This window comes from Lolium perenne, chromosome 3, assembly GCF_019359855.2.
Source record: "Lolium perenne isolate Kyuss_39 chromosome 3, Kyuss_2.0, whole genome shotgun sequence".
Lineage (NCBI taxonomy): Eukaryota > Viridiplantae > Streptophyta > Magnoliopsida > Poales > Poaceae > Lolium > Lolium perenne.
The window spans coordinates 278,538,752-278,544,515 of NC_067246.2; the positions used below are offsets into that span (position 1 = coordinate 278,538,752).

Genomic DNA, 5,764 nt, shown 5'->3' on the forward strand with positions numbered 1-5,764 from the left:
TCCGCCGCTTCTCAACTGGCCGTGGGTGGTACCGGAGCTCGTCGTGATCAACAGCGACGAGGAGAAACAGTAGGCGCAGGCGTTCTTAGGGTTTTTTTCCTTTCTTTTACTATATAAATTCTATTTTCATGTTATAAAAAACGAAAATTCAAGAAAAAAAAATGCTGGAGCCACTCCCAACGCAAACGGACGCGCGGTTAATTTCAACCATTTGGACCGATGTAAACGGAGGCCATGCGCACATTTTCGGACGTTGAAAACTTGAAATGCGTCGGCCGCAATAGACCCACGTTCTGAAAATTGGAATAGGAGAAAAAAAAAACTACTCTGTCGCTCCACCGGACCATCAGTCCACCACTCCTCCTGTCGCCACAGCCACCGCGGAGGGCGGCGCGAAGCCGGACTGCTCCCCCAGAAGCTCGCCGTTGCCGTCGCCGGATGCTCACCGCCTCCCCCCGTCCCCAAACCCGGCGGATTAATCCCCTCGTGCCGCCTGCCGCCGGTTAGTGCTCTTCATTTAGCCCTAGCTTGGCAGAGTAAATTCGGAGAAGAAACCAAGCGGGACTCGGAAGAATCCCTACAGAAACAAGCTCGCTCCTACACCAAATCCGGATCTTTCCCGGACTCGGACTCGGATGTGTTTCACCGATTCGAATTGGGAGTGCGCCATCGGCTGGCGATCTATATAAAGACAGCAGCTTGCCTTTTGTCTCTGAAGAAATTGGTCAGCTCTGTCAAAGCATCAGGTCTTTGCAACTTAGGACCGTGCCTTCCCTGGGCTGAAGAAATCTGTTCCAGTCTTTTTCCAGATATTGGCAGAGAGGCCCTGCTCCACTCCCATGGAGCTATGTAGCGTCGCCTCGATAATCAGCTTAAGGAGTCTAGCTATTCAACGGAAATATTTGCCAAAGCTGCTAGGCTTCACTTCCAGTTCACTGAAGAAATTCTGCAAAGATGTTCATCAACCACTGACCGAGACTATCGTGGGCACATCGCCAGAGCTGCCTCAGGACATCTTGATGGATATCTTTTCCACCCTCGAAATCCCTGATCTCATCCGTGCTGGCGCTGTCTGCCCCTCTTGGCACTCTGCATGTACCAGCCTACTGAGCCTTGGGCTGTACAAACTAGCGCAGACGCCGTGCCTCCTCTATACTTCTGAATCTGCTGGTGATAGCTCCGCTTACCTCTACAGCCTCAGTGAAAAGAGATCGTACAAGCTAACTCTTCCGGAGCCACCTATCCGTACTAGGTGTTTCATCGGGTCCTCTCATGGCTGGCTGGTTACTGCTGATGAAAGATCTGAGATGCATCTTCTCAATCCGATCACATCTCAACAGATTGCTCTACCTTCAGTGATCACAATTGAGCAGGTGAAGCCCATATTCGATGAGTACAGCCACTCTGCACAAGTATGAACTGTCGTGGCACACTGGAACGCATGCTGGTTATAGCTCGCCATCTATTTTTGCTCTTGACAAGCTGCGGGATCAACTCCACTATAAGGCGTTTGTGTTTCCTGATGCATCCACCGGAAGCTACATTGTGGTGCTCATCCATAATCCCATGCGTCAGCTCTCTTTTGCAAGGGTAGGTGACGATAAGTGGACCTGGCTGCCACCTCATGAAGGCTATGACGACTGCACTTACAAGGATGGCCTACTGTACGCAGTCACTGGAACCGGAGAACTTCATGCTTTTGATTTTAGTAGTGGACCTGTTGTCACAGTGGAGATAATTATACGAATGCGCAATATGTATGACTGTGGGCACATGTACATTGTTCAAGCTCCATGGGGCGATCTGTTGCTTATTTGGAGACTCTTGGAGGATCATGATTTAGAACCTGAGCCTGGCGCGCCTGTGTTTTGGAACACTACAAGATATAAAATATATGAATTTGACCCTCGGGAAGTAAATTGAAGGAAATCAATAGGTTGCGTGACCATTTGTTGTTTCTTGGACATAATCAATCACTTTGTCTCAGTGCTGATGAATATCCGTCACTCAAGGCAAATCGTGCCTACTTTACTGATGATAGTTTTTTGTGGACAACGGGGTTAAAGAATAATCACCGTGATATGGGAATTCTCAACTTGGATGATAACACCAAGGAAGAATTTGTATCTCCTCAACTGTGCTCCAACTTTCCAGCTCCTATTTGGGTTACCCCTGATCTTAGAAAGATGAACGCGGCTTCAAGAGGGGATTGAAAAAAAGTTTGATCGGACCAATAAGCCTACACAGGGATGGTTACTGGGGCTGCTGGTGGAAGTTATCAACAAAATACTGAAGGGGCCATTGAAGTGTGCCTGATGGCGTCATCATCGTTTCACCCCGGCCCGTAAACACTAGATTAGACCTAGTTGGCTCTGAATAAATAGTTGTGAGGTTTTATCTGTTTACATATTCTGTAATCATGTTGTTCTACGCACAGTTTAATGTGCCAATGGAAAATTGACGTTTTTCAGTTGTATTTCTTGGCAATGCTAATGCCAACTTTTATCTTAGTGAGTTTAATGTGCCCATGGAAAATTTTCTTCTCTGAATGTCCAAATGAGTGTGTAATCGGTAGGTCTGTTGCTCGGCCACATATGATGAACTGAATCAGCAGGACTAAGTGAATGCTATTCTGCTACACTGGAAATAGGAACATAGCTGCAGTATGTGAGCATAAATATTTTTTTGCTGGTTTCCCAATTTAATTCAAACCTTACCACTACAGTCTAAAAAATATCAAGACTAATTCTGGTATTCCTTTTGGCTCTTTGCTGCTTCGTGTCATGAAACTCTGCATTTTCTTTCTGAAGCCTTTATTGAATTTGGCGGCAATTGCACTAATTCTGAACCAATGCTTATAATGCTTCATTTCGTTGATGTCAATGGTCATACATACATGAATACATGCATGGATAGCATGATTACTGCTGGTATGGATTATTTATGCTTTAAGATTTGTATGGCAGAGGCCAGGTTGTGTGTGTGTGCTTCTCACAGTATCCAGTTGTGTTGTGGATTTTTAGAGTGTGCTCTTAACTTATCTCTCCTTTGTCCCTTTACTTTTCCAAATAATATATCGAAGCATGTATGACTCTTGCAAATTGTTGCAAGTTGACATAATAAGCCATGCTACCTTTTATTTTATTGTTACCATAATACAGGCTACCTTGAGACTCTATGCTCACTTTATGCTTCCTGAAAATGTTGAACTCATCTTCTTTTGTTCCAATGAAAAAGCTATCTTGCTCACTTTCTAGCTAGGCTTTGGATCTGACCAAGGATAGACGCTATGCTACCAACTGATGGTGACACAGGTAAGTTCTCGCTGGCTCAAGTGATTTTTATATCTTTTGCCTCATTTAACACATCTGAAAATGAAGAGAATTTGGTGGTAGGTATAGGCACATCTGCAGGATTATCCTTATTGACTATAAGTAACAATAATTCACTACTGTGATTTAATGAGATGGTTCAACCTACTCAATCAGTACAAAAGGACAAGAACTGATTCACTACATTATAACTGGTTCAAACTGTTTGTATTGTAGAAAAAAAAAGATCTGGTCCAACCTACTCAGTCCTCTAGAAGAGATGCTGGTTTAAATCAGTTTCTTTCTTTTGAGATAAAATAAGAAAAAGTTCCCTGGAATGGCACAACGGGTGTGTATTTTCTGGGTTCATTTCTTGTATAATAAATATGCCTCACACAGATATAATACCAAGCATGCAAGGAAAAAAGAGAGACCTTCAAATCTTAATTGGATTGTCAAGATGAGATACACAACAATTTACATATTCAAATCCACAGCCCGGATACTATTGAACTGGTTCCAGATAAACCAGACATGTCAATCACATGGTTTTGGAGCATGTTTCTGCTCAACATGAGCCCAGCAACAGTGTTAGGAGTTCTACACTAATTTCCGTGGCAAACGTAAGATGGCAAAACATGGTTGCTAGTCTTTCCCTTCAATGTTGTCACTCAGCCGGGCTTTGACCCACGACTGCTATCTTTTGATATCGTTCCTGCATTTACAAATAAAGAATATTTGTCAACATGTGGCCCCAGTTCCAGTGTAAGTATTTGTAGCTTCACCAACATACAGCTACAACGAACACTTTTTCTCTGAAGTTTACCAAAATACAGCTGCATAAGCTAATGATTATGTGGCATGTCGAAATATATACAAGACTAATGCAGAATTAGAAGTTATATGCAGTTCACAGTCAGAGAAATAGGCTAGACGGGATGTAGGAAAGAAGTCCGTAAATTTTGCTAAATTGAAATAATATGGCAGTGGACAGTTATTTGTACCTGCCTATGGCCCGTCAGAGATACTTCTTCCACCAACCTGGAAGCAGCCTGTGGCAAAAATGTGTGTGTAGGGCCTGGTCACGGCCTGCGCGTGCTCTGACGCTGCAGCCAGCCTCGTTGCAACGAACACCAGTCCCGCCTAAAGCATGATGTTGACTGCAGTGGACGTACATCTACACACAAAAGAATCAACTTAGCACAAACTCAAGAGGGGTATTGTTGAAATATATGATGTATCACAGGAGTACTACTCACATCGGAGGTAAGGACAGTGGATCTCCATGACTTCTGAATCTCAAAGATACAGAAGTGGCACACTGTCCACTTCGCCGGACAGGTAGTTGCTAGGTGGCAATAGTTGGCATACTGTTTGACGATCGCCTCCGGTACCTCCTCACCATCAACAATCTGACGGAAAAGGAAACACAATAGCAGTCAATAAGTAGTTCCCAAGGTATTGCGATCTTTTCTTCTAGAATTCAGTGACTGGCTTGACAAGTTGAGCCATATTCAGTGACCGGGTTGTCTAGAATCCAAGGTATATATATTTTCTTAGTTTTGGATGTCATCTGCATTACCTTCACGTAATTAGTAGTTTGCAAAAATTTCTGCAGATTCACTATCTTTGGCCTATCACATATTCACATCTGACAAAAGGAGTAAACAAGCATAATTTTATTTGCAGATTTTTCATATCATCTGTTTCATCAAGAATCATAAGGGCAGAACAGCAAGACGGTACTGATGACATAATGAAGCACAAGAAGAGAGCTACACTTGTGAAGAAAATCACCAATTGCATCATTTAATCATCAAATGCTCTGAAATTATAATGGGGTAGAACTTAGAAGAGTATCTACTCGTGCACATGTAAGCTAGCAGGTAATAATCAATCCACATAATTCTTCAGTTTGGTAATCTGGAGCCAAGATGTTCTTGATAGAATGACAGTGTTTTTTGTTCGCAGGTTAATTGTGGAACTATCCTATGCAGCATGTGGGCAACATGGACTGCAAGAAATAGAAGGAGTCATAGAGAAATCACAGTCTTTGTAGCTCAAGCATGCAGGTGGGCGTGGGAGATGGCTGCTGATCTTATTCAGACCCTAAAGAAGCAACTAGCAAGTCAAGACTCCCTATTTTCATCCCCTCCCGATAGAATTATCCAGAGACTGGTGTGAATCCTTTACAGCATACTGGCACAAGAGCATGGATGCAGCAAACTATGAATAAACCACACAGAATTTGGCGGAAGAAGGGAAGAATCCTTACGAAAGGCTCACGTCGCGGCGGAGGTGGCGGTGGAGGTGAAGGTGGAGGTGGAGAGGTGGACGGGGCGCGGGGGCGCCGGCGATGAGGAACATAGGCGTACAAAAGGGCACACCGCTTCAGCGGCGGCTGTGGAGGCGGTGGCGGCGGCGTCTCCGCTCGCTGTCGCTGGCAGGGCTGC

General features: G+C 44.2%; 1 pseudogene; it reads left to right on the forward strand.

Annotated features, from left to right (window-relative positions):
- The first annotated feature begins 290 nt into the window (after positions 1-290).
- LOC127344396 (F-box protein KIB4-like) lies at positions 291-2,510 on the forward strand (annotated as a pseudogene).
- Positions 2,511-5,764: the final 3,254 nt, after the last annotated feature.